Below are 16,983 nucleotides of genomic sequence, written 5' to 3' on the forward strand. Positions count from 1 at the left end.
CGCCTGCAGCAGTTTGACGTCACCGTCGTTTACAAGTCTGGACGCAAACACTCTGACGCCGATTGCCTCTACGAGCCCCTGTAGTTTCGCCACTGCCGGACGACCATGAGGACGCCTTCCCGGGACCAATCAGCAACAGCTCTTTTGCCCAGCAGCGACGCTCGGACTCCGACCTAAAACGCCTAATCGAATACTTGGAAGGCAAAATTTCTTACCCCCACCACATTCAAGCGAGGACTTTCTTCCTTCTCTTTAAAGAAAAATGTCCTCATGAAGAACTTCGCAGCGAACAAAACAGCCTACCTCCTTGTTGTACCTGCTTGTCTCCGCGAAGAAGTTCTACAGGCTTCACACGACGAGCCGACAGCTGGACAACTCCGGTTCACTCGCACCCTCCGCCGCATTCAAGACCAGTATTACTGGCCCCGACTGTCTGTTGATGTCGCACATTATGTGAAAACCTGCCGAGATTGTCAGTGACGAAAAACCCCTCCCGCCCGACCAGCAGGATTTCTGAACCCCAATGAACTCCTCTCAAGGCCCTTTCAGCAGATCGGCATGGACTTGCTTGGCCCTTTCCCAAAGTCAACATCTGAAAATAAGTGCATCAAAGCGACTGACTACCTGACAAGCTACGCCGAGGCAAAAGCCCTACCGAACGAAGCAGCAGCAGAAGTCGCCAAATTTTTCGTGGAGTGCATTATTCTTCGACACAGCGCCCCCGATGTGCTCATCACGGACAGAGGAACAGCATTCACGGCGGAACTAACGCAAGCCATCCTGCCTTACAGCCATACCAGCCACCGGAGGACAACTGCATACCATCCGCAGACAAATAAGCTGACCGAGCGCCTGACCAAAAGCATCGCCGATATGCTCCTCATGTATGTCGATGCCAAAAACAAGACCTGGGACGCCATCGTGCCTTAGGTCGTCTTCGCCTAACACTGCAGTGCAGGAGACCACCCAGATGACGCCTTTTAGGCTCGTCCATGGCAGAGATAATAGAGAGAGACGGCCCAGTTGGTGACTGTTAGTAGAATGCATCTTGAAACCGCGCAAAAAAGAAAAGGGACGAAGAAGAAACTAGCAGGACAGAGCGCGGAACTTCAACTGGTTTATTACAACAGTGCGTCACATTTAGACAGTCATCGTAATCACATTGTAACGTGACAAACGAACATCACGTAACCATTGTGCGGAGGCGTGTACAGGACAACATGCGGTCTAGATATGAATACTCTTTATCAGACAGGTTAACCGATGTTTTTCTGACATACGAGCCGTATTCCTTCTTGATACATAAGTAGAGTGGGGCAACAAGAAAAGGAATGTAAACCAATAGGCCCCTGCCTGTGCCACTTAAGTATAACAGGCTTAACCCAATCGTAATATAAATGAAAAGGCCCGAAGGCAATGTTGTCCTTTTGCCACCCGTAGGTGGGAAAATAAAAAAATGGGGTAATGCTACTAAGCAACCCACAGCCGGGGGAGCGGGCCCGGGGAGACTCCCCTGATCTCCCCTGGGACGTAGCGGAGGGGGTGGGACGTAGGTTGTGGGAATGGGACTGAGGGAAGGGTTATGGGTAATGTGATGGGAATGGGGACAGCGAGACATTGACCCTCATTTTATCATTGCTCGACTCCTGTCTGGCCAGGACAGGGAGGGCGTCGATGTTGACCAATGGTGCGGCTCCACTCACGGGATGCCCGACCACCCAACGACGCAATAGCTCCGACTCGGAGACAGGAAATCCTAACCCGGGGCAGCTGCCTCGGGCTCCTCCACGACTTTTAGGGGTCCGGTTCGGACTTGCGAATCGCTGCCCAGCTACTAACCGTCAAGTGTTTTTCGCGGTTTTTCAGACTCCGGAAGTATGTGGGGTGGATCCAGCCAATGGAATTAGGCTCCCGGGGACCCACCTGTGCTTCCAACCAACCAACCTTGCACTTATTTCCTCCCCTGGCTTGCTCCACACCTACTGAGGAGGGAGTGTTCAGGGCCGGGCTGACCGGGCCACAAACCAAGAACCTGGCCGAGGGTGAGATAACCCGGGCCTACTCCACCGCTACTCCACAACATCGACGGTTTTTGCATCGGTCCTACTAAGGTCCCCCTTACCTCGGCGTCCCGCGCTCTAGCCTCACGGCCCCGCGGTCAGCCATTCCTGGCTGCTTCCCCGAGGACATCGCTCCCAAGGAGCCCTTCTGCTGGAAACCCCCGCGCGGACCTGGCCTCTCCGTGACCAGAAACCGACGCGCCAGCCGGTAGCCACGCACGCCCCCGCGTGCAGAGGCCTTTTGATTTTCGAGCACTTTTCGAGCCCAATTCCGTGAGTCCAACCTGATTATAAAACCAGGCCTGCCTCCGCACAGGCATCGGACCTCACGTGCGCGACTGGCCCACTCGGTCACTTGGGAGTCGCTGCCACTCCCATGGGGTTTTGCATCCCCAGAGCACGGGCCCCGGCAAGCCCATCCCCACCGCTGGCATTCCACGGGAACAAAGCCTAGTAGCCGAAACTACACCGGCCCGTATCCGGTGGCAGGGGGGGGGGGGGCACGAGCAGGCCGCACAGTCGGATTTCCCCCCTCCTTCTTGATACAGTAGGCCTCGTACACTTCTCTGCTTAGTTTAGACCCGACCTTGTTAAGGATGGTTGTATCGCGGAACAGAGGCGTGCAACCATGGCAGTGGCGGCAATGGTCGGCCACATGCCCAGCCCCCGCCAGTACGCTTACTCCTGCGTGGTGCTCCTGAAGTCTGACGTTTATACAACGTCCAAGGTCCAGGGAAAGCACAAGGAAGAATGCGGTATCAAGCACGCAGAAAGATTTGTCCCGCGCAAAAGGAGGGTCGTTTACCGTATACCCCTGTCCTGTGGCAAAAGTTACATCGGACAAACTGGACGTTGTATAAAAGTCAGACTTCAGCAGCACCACGCAGGAGTATGCGCATTGGCGGGGAGAGGGCGTGTTGCCGCCCATTGTCGCCACTGCCGTGGTTAATAATAATAATAATAATTGGTTTTTTGGGGGAAAGGAAATGGCGCAGTATCTGTCTCATATATCGTTGGACACCTGAACCGCGCCGTAAGGGAAGAGATAAAGGAGGGAGTGAAAGAAGAGAGGAAGAGAGAGGTGCCGTAGTGGAGGGCTCCGGAATAATTTCGACCACCTGGGGATCTTTAACGTGCACTGACATCGCACAGCACACGGGCGCCTTACCGTTTTTCCTCCATAAAAACGCAGCCGCCGCGGTCGGGTTCGAACCCGGGAACTTCAGTTCAGTAGTCGAGCGCCCTAACCACTGAGCCACCGCGGCGGGGCCTGCCGTGGTTGCAAGCCTCGGTTCCGCGATACCACCAACCTGAACAAGTTCGGGTCTAAACTAAGCAGAGAAGTGTACGAGGCCTACTGTATAAAGAAGGAATCCGGCTCGTGTGTCAGCAAAACCTCGGTTAACCTGCCTGATAAATTTATAGTTCTCATATCTAGATCTCATGTTGTCCCGTACACGCCTGCGCATAATGGTTACCTGATGATTTGGTTTATGGTTTATGGGCGTTTAACGTCCCAAAGCGACTCAGGCTATGAGAGACCCCGTAGTGAAGTGCTCCGGAAATTTCGGCCACCTGGGGTTCTTCAACGTGCACTGACATCGCACAGTACACGGGTCTCTAGAATTTCGCCTCCATCGAAATTCGACCACCGCGGCCGGAATCGAACCCGCGTCTTTCGGGCCAGCAGCCGAGCGCCATAACCACTTAGCCACCGCGGCGGCCAATGGTTCGTGATGTTGGTTTGTCATGTTGCAATGTGATTACGATGACTGTATAAATGTGACGCACTGTTGTAATAAACCTGTTGAAGTTCCGCGCTCCGTCCTGTTAGTTGCTTCTTCGTGCCTTGTCTTTTTTGCGCGGTTTCAAGACGAATTCTACTTGGCAGGGAGGCAACGGTCACTCTAGATGCCATGCTGGCCAACGTTACCGAAGAAGAGAACGTCGACGTCGCCGGCTACTTTCAACGCGCAGAAGCAGCTCGAAGGCTTGCCCGATTATGGACCTGTAACACTAGGCCTATAGTCGGCCGATTTGGTCTGCCGAAACCATGCCGTCGTGATGTCTGGCTCTATGTCACACTGCGCCGATTAAAACAGCCGGCCGACTGTCGGCGTCGGCGCCAGGTCTCCCACAAGACGGCAGTTGGCCGATGGTCCGCTAACTCACATGTCACACTAGCCAGACAGCATGCGAGACCTCCCGCCGATTTAGCCCTTTCTCGTTCTCACAGTTCTTTTGTCATTTCCTGCTATGCGAAATTCATGGGCCGGGGTGCTTAATTTTTAATTCTTTTAAATAAATCCCACCATAGTAAAACAAACTGCTTAAAATTGTGATTATGAACCTAGATCGAGTGCAGCCCAGTACTGAGCGGCACTTATTGCTGGGTCAGAATGGCATGGCTCCAGTCGCTCGCGGGTAAATAAGAAAGGATATATTATTTAAGGCTAAAATAAGAAAGAAAAATTCTCGACCACGCGGTTTCGAACTAGGAACCTCTGGCATGCGAAGGTACTGCTACACCCATGACACCATGGAAAACGAAGCAATTCGCCGCCTTCACAGGTGCTGATAAGAAGCACTCCGCAGTGTGGCACTCGCGACAGAAGTAAACCAGGAGACTCATGAAACTCGGCCGGCGCGCTACACCGGTCGCAGCTTGCGAATCGCAGCCCCACTGCAAGCAGGGACACATGGAGCAGCAAGCATCGCTGCGCCGCTCGAATCAAGCACTAGAGCTCAAAGCGTACGCTTTGCCACCCGCAGCGGTCTGATTACTGCTTGGCTTGGTGTTGAAGTTCGCACCAGAAAAGACAAAATAGCCATATTATCAGAAAGACCGCCTGCTATACACGAGCAGCGACAAAGCATGCTTGCGCTAGTAGCGAGCTTTCGGCAACGGCACAGCCTGCGGTCGCGCCAGGCGACGAACTGCGCTGCTGCCTGGCGCAGCGGACGCCGCTTCGCAAGTAGCGTGCGCTACAATATATTTTAATATCGCTTTGCTGTTAGCTGTATAACCTCACCAAAAACTAAAATTATGGTCAATTACCGCGACACCTTCGGCTGTTGAGCTAGCGGACCGCTGCGGGCGACAGGCTAGCCGGACCGCCACGGCGGGCCAGCGGCAGCCTGCGAGGCGATTCGGGCGAGAAATTTTGCTCGTATCAAAGTTGTTGCTTTTACCAGCAACTCGGTGTTGATCAGCGGTCCTCAGAAATGATATATTTATCACATTTCTCTATCTCAGAGTTTATTGCTTGCGTCAAAAACAATCTTAAGCTGATTTTTATTAAGGCGGCGGACGGGATCCAGGCTGGCCTGCCGGCGAGCAGGCTCGATTTACTTCACGTTCTCACCAAAAAAGACAAAACAGCCATGCTATCAGAAAGGCCGCCTGCTATATTCGAGCAACGACAGCATGCCTGTGCAACAGCCGCGCTTTCGGCAACGACGCCGCCTGCGGGAGCGCCAGAGCGACGAACTGCGCTGCTTCCCGGCTGCCCAGCTCTTACCTAAGCCTAGCTGGTTTCGTATCGATGCCGCAGCTCAGGGCGCTTTGGAACTAGCCAGCGCAGTAATAAAGGAACTTCTCCAGTCAAGCCTGTACTGCCAACCCGTCCCATAATAAAATAAAGTTATGCTTGGTTTCCGCGACGCCAGCAGCAGCAGCAGCAGCGGCGGCGGCGGCGGCAGCGGCAGCGGCAGCAGCAGCAGCAGCGGCAGCGGCAGCGGCGGCGGCGGCAGCAGCAGCAGCAGGGACGCGACTAACCTCTGCGGAATACACTAGGTGCACCAGCCCTCTAGTGTCCCTAGCGCGTTGAGCCTAGCGTTTTTAACTGCTCAACTTATTGAACCTAGAGCTTGACAGTCCCTAGGCCACATTGGTTGGCAATGGTTGCGTTATTTCAGTTTAGCAATGACTATGCGGGGCGTTCTTGTTGGCGGCAGCCAACTCAAGCGATTGTGCTGAAGTCGCCTACGTTTATGCCCGTCGGTTGAGACCTGTACGTTTAGCTTCGGGGGCAACTCAAGCGATTGTGCAGAATTCGCCTACGTTTATGCCCGTCGGTTGAGACCTGTACGTTTAGCTTCGGAGGCTACGACGCCGTGCACCTTGCAAGCGCTGTGCGGCGCCTTAATCTCAAGCCCGTAGATTTTGTTATCCTTTACGTAGGAGGGAATGACATTGCGAGGCCTAATGCCAGTCCGCAAGCGATATGCGTTAACGTCAAGGTAGTACGTAATTGCTGAGCACTTCCAATTGCTGTCGATTTCAGTACGGAATTCTCATACATCTTTTCGTATCACAGGCCCTTGTCCTGCTTCTGCTGAGCGACGTGGCACCTGTCGTGCTTGTGGCAAAGGTGTTGCCGCGGTGTTTTGCCTCGACGGACGCCGAGGCAAGTCTTCGCTTGCTTAACCGCAAGTTGACGGCTGCGCTGAAGCGGATGCCGTGTGTGGGCATCTTGAACCCAGACGTGAGTACCGATTCATGCTTGTCTTAACCGTGTGCGAGGCAAGTGCAGTCAGCAGGCAGTTTCCTCGCAGCAAGCCTGGCGGGCGCTGGAGCGGTTTGCCGAAGAACCATAAAAGTGAAATATTGGCTCAGCTGTTCTATAACTGGTACAGTGCAGTCGACAGGACGCACAGTGTGCCAGTGCGCTTTCGGTCTAGCACCAGCATAATATTGACAAACGAGTACAGGTTCAAAACTTTCACTTTCGTTGTGGTACTTGGTGGCGTTGTAGCGCTTTAAATAGGTGTGCTGACGACTGTACATTTTGCGACAAATATAGTGGTGTGGTACCTTGCAACAATATTTGTGCGTGGGGAAACAAACTGTTGTGTAGAAAAAGTTAACTCCTGCATGTGACCGTGAATTTGCGAACTGTTTTGATAGAAGTGAAGGCGAGCGGACAGTGACACAGTCCCCTTGCTATTCTCAGAGCCTGAACTTTCCTGCTTCAATCGACCTTTGTTTTTCAGAGAGCGTCCGCGAATTGAGGCGTGTACCCACAGATACTGCAATGCAGCTATCCTTCCAAGTTCAATTTCCAGGTGGCTGGCATAGTCTTGAAAGCATTCTAATTATTGCTTGCTGCACTGGAGGGGTTGCAGTATACCAGACACACTTGCCAAACTCTTAAGCATGAACTAATGTTCTTTGGTGGTGGGCCCCGCGACACAATCGCCTGTCACTCGTCACCTTGTTCATTCGCCTCACGGCATTGAAGAAGTGTAATTATACTAACTCCCCGTTTTTAAGACTCAGCAGCATACGTATGACTACAGTACTAAGGAAACATCTTCTGGTAATATATTGTATTTCTAAGGGATGCTGTGAGTGTTGCAAAAATTTGGCAAGAAGTGCGTTTAGTCTCCCACAACCATAATAGTTAATAATAAATAGCCTAAATGACCTTCCTTGCTCCATTATGCCCACGAAGTTTTCGCTTAACTATTTCACCGCGCTATAGCTCAGATGAAGCGAGCATTAGCAGCTTCTTTGCTGAAATCATGCTAAAAAAAACTTCAAGAAGGGAATTGCGCTAAAAAAGACATGGAAGAGAAAAGACAAGGACGGGCGCAAACTCGCGACTGATTTTATTCAGAAAGAACACAAATATATATATACCTAGATTCTTATCCAATAATTGCCTAAGCGCACATGCCAGGAACGTTTTCTCTTTCTTATACAAATTGATACTAGAATCGCTTACGCATTCATCACCTGACTAATCAATGAAAAAAGCCTCTGCGAGTTCACGTGCTACCTGGTTACGACTGCGCCTTAAGATTTTTGTTCTAGCCAGCAAAGGCTGGCATGCTTTATCAGGCGTAGCCAAAGGGCATGCGCCGCAATGTAAGGGCAAATTTGACCCTTTTCCGTTAACCATAGAAAGCTTGTGTTCCCTTACTCGTTCATTTATACAACGGCCCGTCTGGCCGATGTAAACTTTTCCACATGTCAGGGGAATTTCATACACAGCCCCGACAGAACACCTGACAAACTGGGTGGCGTGACGTTTCGTGCAGTCTCGCATGCATTCCTCGCCGGAGACAATCCGGGGGCACAAAGAGGCCAACTTGCGCGGGGCAGAAAATACCACCGGCACACCGTAGCGATTGGCTACATTCTTAAGGTGTGGGACACCCTATGAATATAGGGGACAACCGCCGGTCTGGTCTTCGGTTGACCGCCACCTTCTTGAGGTGTTCTAAGTTTCAAGCTTTGCAGAAGCTTCTCTGCCACAGCAACCACAACGGAAACGGGAAAACCAGCTTTCTGTAACCTGCCAATCTGATTGTTGAGGCTGTCCTTTACCAGGTGAACACATGATTTCTGCAGGGCTTCCTTCAGGCACAGCATAACAATGGCGCGTTTAACCGTCTTAGAATGAGCAGACTGAAATGGCAGCAGGTCTTTCCGGGCTCGTGGTGAGTATATCCAACACGTGTGATCTGGTGTTAAAGTGATGTTAATATCTAAAAACTGCAATCTATCTTGTTCAGGTTATTCGTGGGTGAAGGTTAGACCCCTCCCGTGTCGTTTAAAGACAGATAAGGTCTCTTGCACGGTAATCGTGTGCGTCAAACCGGGTTGCTTCTTAAAAATCACCAAATAATCGTCCACGTATCTAAAAACTCTCAGAACTATCTTGTCGTCCATGTCTTTTTTCTCGTCCATGTCTTTTTTAGCGCAATTCCCTTCTTAAGTATGTACGACCGACTCGCCCAACAACGTGCACTCCTGAAAAAAAACTTCCTTCGCAAATGCGGCGGCTGCGTTTTTATGGAGGAAAAACGCTAAGGCGCCCGTGTGCTGTGCGATGTCAGTGCACGTTAAAGATCCCCAGGTGGTCGAAATTATTCCGGAGCCCTCCACTACGGCACCTCTTCTTCCTTTCTTCTTTCACTCCCTCCTTTATCCCTCCCCTTACGGATGCGTTTCAGATGTCCAACGATATATGAGACAGATACTGCGCCATTTCCTTTCTCCCAAAAACCAATTATTATTATTATTAAATGCTGCTGTGATTGGCTAGTCTTGTGAGCTGATTTCGGGTGGGCGCCACTTTCATGTCAGTTTTCATACAGCATAAATCATGCCTACTAAAGCCTCAAACGGCATGAGTGGCAGTGCCTGGCAGACAGTCAGAAATGTAAAGCAAAGGAAAATAAAGACTTAATGAATTTTGAAAAAAAAAAGTCAGCAACACAGAGAGACGAATATACACACAACTGTTACGCCATCAAGAGGGATGACCGTAATTTGAAATTAAGAAAATGACATCAGATGAAATAAAGGGCTCAGTGGTTAGGGCGCTCGACTACTGATCCGGAGTTCCCGGGTTCGAACCCGACCGCGGCGGCTGCGTTTTTATGGAGGAAAAACGCTAAGGCGCCCGTGTGCTGTGCGATGTCAGTGCACGTTAAAGATCCCCAGGTGGTCGAAATTATTCCGGAGCCCTCCACTACGGCACCTCTCTCTTCCTTTCTTCTTTCACTCCCTCCTTTATACCTTCCCTTACTGCGGTTCAGGTGTCCAACGATATGAGACAGATACTGCCCCATTTCCTTTCCCCAAAAACCAATTATTATTATTATTATTATTATAAAGGGCAGGAAGCAACGCAGAGACAGGCTGCAAAATTTTTTTCAGGGTCTGTTTAGTATTCATGCGAAATACACTAGGTGGCAAACTATTGAATGAGGCAGGTACATAGTATTGTCGTGTGCACTTTCCATACCGGGTTGAGGAGCGAGTAACATGCCACTGTTAATAATGTACTGCACACACTCCAGTGTTTGGTCAGCTACCCTGGCCACCTCTTGGCAGCTCAGATTCTAGCTAAGTATCATAGCATGGCAAAACGCGAGCTGTTGTGTGTCTGCGTGTCCCGATTCAAAGCTAATTTCAGAATAATAATAATAATTGGTTTTGGGGGAAAGGAAATGGCGCAGTATCTGTCTCATATAAGGGAAGGGATAAAGGAGGGAGTGAAAGAGGAAAGGAAGAAAGAGGGGCCGTAGTGGAGGGCTCCGAAATAATTTCGACCACCTGGAGATCTTCCAGCGCCTTAGCGTTTTGCCTCCATAAAAACGCAGCAGCCGCGGTCTGGTTCGAACCCGGGAACTCCGGATCAGTAGCCGAGCGCCCTAACCACTGAGCCACCGCCGCGGGTGGCTCAGAAAAAAAAACGCTTTGCGTGTGCATTGGCCACGGTTTTGTAAGTTCTAACATCAGCGCACACTTGCAAGAAATGCGACATCTTTTTTTAAGGAGAAAGACCATGATCAAAGGAATGAACAGAAGTGAGTGAGTGACCTTCTAGACCACCAGAATCATACCTGTCATTCATACCAAGAGCAAAGTCTATGGCACTGAATGTGACAACTCGTGCAAACAGAGGAGAAAAGACATCAAACACCATGGTGTGTGCTGCTGGGAAATTATACGCGTTGTTAATGAAAGCAGCAAAGAGCGAGTTACAAAATATGCGGGGTTGCATGTGCTAGTGACGTAGTTTTTTTTTCCCTTCGCAAAGTCAAGGTGGCAATGACTGATGCACTGGCAGACAGAGCAGACTGATCATGATGAGAGTGAATGTTTATGGTGCAAGGGCATCTGCGGCCAAATCCAAAGAGCGCCATTGCACAACATATTTTCGTTTGCTCAAGGTGGAGTCAAAGACCCATTTCCCAAGCATTTCACCATGAATAAGCCGAGCACCAAGCAGGGGAAAGCTTGTACCCATTGTATCACCGGTGGGTACCCGGCAACACTGGGGATCGAACCCCGTACCTCCTGCATGCGAGGTGGATGCTCAGCCACTAGGCCGCCGCTGCGGTCCAGAGCAGACTATAGCTCGGACCGAAGGAAACAAAAATCTCTTAAGCAAGCAGCAAAGTGACATTCCAACCACATTGCTTATCATTTTGAAATTTGTTGCCTATACACTATTTACAGTGCCATGTCATGGAGGCTGCCATCTTTGATCACGTGGTCACGCTGCCATTGCATGCCTCCCGACCGCTGAGCTCCTGCCTCGTCCCAACGGCTGCTGCTTCTGGGGGTTTGGCTCAGATAGCCAGTGTTTTGGCTGATATGGTTGTAAAGGAGTGGGAAGGTGACACTAGCATAAGGCTAAAGGTTCAAAGAACATTTTAAAACCACAATTTGATCACTTCAGGCGTGAAAACGTGATCGGGCTGCATGTCGTGGAGATACACTCAGCTCTCAGCCTCTTCGAACCGACGAAGGCATCGCTTGAATGCTACACTGTTCAACACTGCAAGCTAGCAGGTCACTGCTCTTATGTTTTGAAGAGATATGCAAAAATCTCGGCATATTAGACTCGCTACCCGGCATTGCTCAAAGACGAGACGCACTTCCTGCATGGTACAATTTTCCAGCAATCTGCGATTTCACGCTAATTTCTGTAAGAAGCACACTCTACAACAGATTATAGAAGAATTTCTTGTACAGAAAGAAAAATACAGTGGTTCACGGACTTTTATACGGATGGCTGGAAAACTTGTTTATGTTGGAAGCGCAGTGGTGAAAGGAAATGGGGAAAGAAATAGTAAGACTTCCACATTATGCATTGATTTTCACTGCCGATTGTTAAGCCGTCTGTGTAGCTGTAGAAAAAATAAACAATAACCTCACAGACAGTATTATTTACACACACACTCTGAGTGTACTTTCGGCTCTTTAATTTAAAAATGTAATCTCTCCGCTCCTTAGCGACATCATACACAACATAAAATAGCCACAGCTCAAGGACAAAACAAAACTGTGCTGGGTGCCGAGCCATGTCGTTATTAAAGGCAACGAGAGAGCAGATGTCTGCGCTGCTCAAGCTCGTGGCAGGGAAATAAAAACGCACATATCCCCTTTAATGAAAAATGAAGCAAATAACAAACTTCACTTTGCTATGCCAGTTTTAGATGAATGGAAGTCTTGCACCTGCCTGAAAGGTTTTGAGGAAGTGGCTATCTGCCGTCTTCGTATAGGACATGCACATCTCACACATAACTTCCTACTGCCAAGCGAAGACAAACCTGTTTGCAGAAAATGCGGAGATGAGCTTACAGCAAACCACATTTTATTTTCATGCACAAAATTTTAATGACTGGGAAAAAATATTTTACCCCATTTTATAAAGAACACATTCCTTTTCCTCCAGCCGTGATTTTAGGTGCAGATACACTGGTCGATATGCCAATGTTTTTAGCTTTTTAAGGGAAGCAAACATGCTTCATAAACTCTAAATGTTGGCCCTATGCTTCGCTACATACACTGAAACCTCAGCCACTTTCGCAGTCCTGAGAAGATGGCGGAGGCCTTTATCTGAGTTGTGGGAACCTCCAGAGCCTTGCCCACGTTGTGGAGGTTACCCGATTTTTTCTGATTTAAAAGCCGGGTCCTGCCTTAAGGTCCCTTATTGCGTAGAAGGTGCAGTGTGTTGTAAACCTTTCTCTTGCAGCAAGTAGTGTGTTAGACAGGCTGGGCAGCGTCATAATGAAAGACTCGCGTGGCATGCTAGCAGGATGAAAACTGGCCATGTAGGACTTGGTTGCACATTGTAGCTCCAGTGGGTTCATGCCTTGGCTCAGACTCATTCTCAAAAACATAAGTAGGAAACTATAGAAGCTGAGAAGACTGCAGTAGGAGACGATAAATGTATCAATATATGTCAGTGTCTTGTCAGAAAGCACTCCTAGCACAGGAGGACATCCGGGTCTGTTCTTATCCTTGTGTGTGTGCCTGGTTACCTGCCATAGATTAATTACGGCATTGTAATTTGGTTTTCATTGAGCACTGCATTTGTGTGGATGCATTCTTTCTACATTCTTTATGCATTGTTTACTGGAAAGCTGTGCCAGAAAGCCGAAATACTTATTGTAGCTCTATGCTGTTAGGACTTCATGCTTGCTCAAGCTGCCTTATTTATCAAAACATCTCATTTCGTTTTCAGCATCGCTTCCTGGATGCAGTGAAGGCACACAAGAGGCACCTTTTCGCCGCTGATGGCCATCACCTGTCAGCTGGCGAAGGTATCGAGGAGCTGGCGGAGGTCTTCGTCAGGGGCCTCGCAAAATTCTATGGAGCGGGCATCCTGGCACCGTTCTCAGGTGCACCTGCCAGGTATATCGTCCACCAGTGCCATCAGTGCGGATCCAAGGGCCACCGGCATGGGGGATGCTATGAGTACTGCAGGCCATAGGACCTGCACTACAGCCTGCAGTACTTACAGCAATGGGCAGTGCAGGGATTGCAAGGTTTTGATGAGTAACTTGGTGGCAGTGAGACCTGTTCCTGATGTGTTTCTGAGCTGCATCTGCTCTGTGGAGTCTGCAGCATCAAGTGCGTGTTCACTGACATTGCCCAGCACCGAGGAATTTTTCCATTTAGACTTCATTGAATTTGCCATTGGTGTGGCTTAAATTAATTGAAAGCTTTCCTCGTTGGCATCACTTATATCCAATGTGTACCTTCGTGACAAACCCATCGTGGCAAGCATTATTCACATCCATTAAACTGTTGGCCTGCTTCATTATGCCAGGCATTGGTGAGCCAGAACTATATGAAAGGAAAAAATAGTTGTTAATGATATGAAGAATCTGTGAAACCTCTAAGCTGTGTCCCTGTGAATGACAAACTGGCTTTTAAATGTGTAGTGCGGCCACATCTTTATCTAAAATAGCAGTGCCTCACAACCGTGTAATGCTGTGTGTTAGCACAAGGTGAATCTTTTCATGCAGCCATAGCATGCGCAGAACTTTGCAATACGCTTTCACAAATGTCGTTGCCACTATACCAGGTTCCGTATGTATTACAAATGCTTTTCAACACAATGTGCAATGGTTTGGTTTGCTGTAGGTTTGTCCCAAAGCGACTAAGGCTATGAGGGCTGCCGTCGTGGAGGTCTCTGGAAATTTTTGCCGCCTGGGCTTCATTAACGTGCACTGACATCGCACAGCGCACGAACCTCTAGAATTTTGCCTCCATCGAAATTCGACCGTTACGACCGGGGTCGAACCCACGCCTTTTGAGTCGGCAGTCGAGCACCATAACTGCTAGGCAACCGCAGCGGACTACAGTGTGCAATGGTAGGAAAAGTTCACTTAGTAAAAAAATTGGCGCCAGATACGTGGATTCCTATGGCTGGTTCAAAGAGGGTTCAAAGCCATTGCTATATTAAATCCATCATTTCATCATAAATCGTTTCGTTCTAACAAGGCTTGACTGCATTTTTTGCTATCTGAAGGATGAAGCAGACATCCAGTTCCTCTCCAGTGGTTGAATGAGTGTCCGGACGAATTTTTGGATGCAGTGACGCTGTGACGCAGCTTCATAGCTTTGCCTGCCCCCTGTGTGACTGGAGCACTTGTGATTTCGCTCTTCTGCATCTTCTGATGTGATTGTAGGGGATGTGCTTCCACAAGCATGAACCACACACCATGCTGGTTAGCGGGGAAAAGGCCTAAAGCTTTATTGCACATGGCATATGTAGCCGAGAAAGCAGTGAGGCCACCTAGTGCAACACACACTACATCCCCCCTTGTCTAAAAAAGGAACTAAAATGCACTCTATGCTCAGCACTACACAAGCACAAGTTCAGTCTTATAGGCCTCCAAATCAGTTGTCCAAATCTTGACACTCAAAAGGGTGAACTTGAAGGTTGTGACAGGGGTGAAGCCATGAAGTTGGGCAAAGAACTACCTGCGTCCCTGCTGTATGTCTCACTCCTTGATGGCTTCCTCTCGGGTTCATTGCAGTAACACGTTTGGCAGCACCCTCGGACATTGAACAGTGGGATGAGGAATAACCTGTAGCATTGAAGAACGTTATTCAGGTCCTCCACTACATACGGCTGGGGGATGTTGAACTGGTCCCAGAACCATCGCAGGGTTATGTGCCATGCACCCGAACTTGCCCACTCGTCTGAAGTAGGCACTGTACCTGAGGTGAATTCCTTTTCCTATTAGCTTGAACGCTCAGATTAAAAGACTTAGACAAGGGCCAGCCTGGTTCAAGCTGCTTGATGTTTTAGGAACTCTGGTGCGCGTCTGCCTATGAGAAGTTGTGCTGTGCTTAGTTCACTGACGCCAGGAATTTTCTGGTAGACAAGCAGTGCGAGGAAAACATTGTCCGCCTTGTGCACCAGGTCCTTGACGGTCCACGCCATCCTGTCCACCTCAGCTTTTGACTGTGGGAATCTGGCTGCTGGTGATATGCCTAAAGCCTTAAAGGATGTGCAAGGGTAAAGACGACGTCGGATGAGGATTATGGACCCAGCAGCGACGGAAAGCCTGGAAAGGTGTCGGGAACTGCAGTCACCTCTGCACCTTGGTCGACTTTAATTTTGGGAGGAAGTCTGTTGACCTTCATGCGCACAAACTTCGTGTCAAGTCTTTTCCGCCTTGGTGGGACAGACATTGCGTGCAAGTGTCTTGGAGATAAGCGTTGCTTGGCGAGACGGACAGGTTTGCAGAGATGCTCTCATAAGGTCCTTTCTTTTTGCAAAACCAACATACAGCATTGTGCACAGGGCAGAAGGCATGCACATGAGTTTCGGGTCCACAAAAGTTGCAAAGCTTCTTCTATGTTTTTTGACGTGTCTCTGTTGGAATGGATTTGTGATGCACGTGCCTGCGTGCACAGTCAGAGACCCATCTTGTGCCCTTTCCTTTCTTTCCTTCTGTGCGTCCTTGTGCAAGCAAGCATGCAAAAATGCTTTGTCAAGAGTCAGATCTGGCATGCGACACAGCTGTTCTGAAAGCTTGGCGTCGAGCAGGCCAACAACAAAGCCGTCAATTTCCAGCCTGTCCTCGACAGTTAAAGACCCAAAGTTACAGCTTCCTTACCATCGAACGCAGGGCAAAGTAGAACGCGTCTATGCTCTCGGATCGTTGCCGTATGTGCTTATGAAAGCGAAAACTTCTGTAATAGGCTGTGAAGTGTTGCTTGACTTGTGTGTACTCACACATTCCACCTTTGAAACGCGTGCTCTGTACTTGGCATGTGAAGCGTAATTGGAACTTGCATGTCGGTAAAGTGACCAAAATGACCGTGCAAAAGGCCCAAAATTTCCTTCCTGCACGTGAGTGGGAAAACAACACAGGCTGCGTAGAGTAGCAGATCGTCCTCTACTGTGAGCTGTTGACGACGCTCGTAGAAGGATCTCACTTCAAGGGGTAAATCTCGTCGAGAAGGCCTTTCTTTTGTGCAGAGTTCTCGGAGATACAAGCACACACAATCTGATTTTTGGGATTCTTTCAGCCACTCAAGGCAGTGCTGCTTGATGGGAAGGGTTGTCCTCACCTTCCTTGCGACGACGCTGACGAAGGTTAGTTTTTGATGGCGGGCTTGCCAGGCCAGGGAGTGTGGACATCCTGCAGGCATTGCAATTAATCAGGTGTGGCCGCTGCGGCAGAATATGACGCTTTTTATTGTGACACAAACTCTGAATACAGACCCTGGTATTCTGTCTATGCAAGCCACCTTCGATTCCTCCTCAATGTCCCTTTAAGAATTAGTAAACTAAATGTATAGAATGACCTATCAAAAAGGCTTGTTTTTGTGTGATCGCATGCACTACAGCTAATAACAATAACTAATCTGTCATCATAACATCAGGTGTTTCTCAACGGCCTGTATTAGGACCTCTCTTCATAATCTATATTATCATCGTGATGTCATAACATCATCTATTAGTATGTCGCAATCATTGGCAAACAGCCTGAGACCTGTGCACCCCATCCGATACTATCTTTCTTAAGTGTGACATTAATAACATTTCTGCTTGGTGCAACACTTGGCTTATGAAGCTTATTGTATTCATATGTAAAGCACTTCGTGACATGAATGCCTCACGAAGCTAATATACATTTATCGTTTTTA

General features: G+C 49.2%; 1 protein-coding gene across 1 annotated transcript in view; it reads right to left on the reverse strand.

Moving 5' to 3' along the window:
- The window catches only part of LOC144105445 (uncharacterized), a 149,397-nt gene that overhangs the window by 36,125 nt on the left and 96,289 nt on the right, over window positions 1-16,983 (reverse strand). The gene's annotated exons all lie outside the window — the stretch shown is intronic.

Source organism: Amblyomma americanum, chromosome 9, assembly GCF_052857255.1.
Source record: "Amblyomma americanum isolate KBUSLIRL-KWMA chromosome 9, ASM5285725v1, whole genome shotgun sequence".
Classification (NCBI taxonomy): Eukaryota; Metazoa; Arthropoda; class Arachnida; order Ixodida; family Ixodidae; genus Amblyomma; species Amblyomma americanum.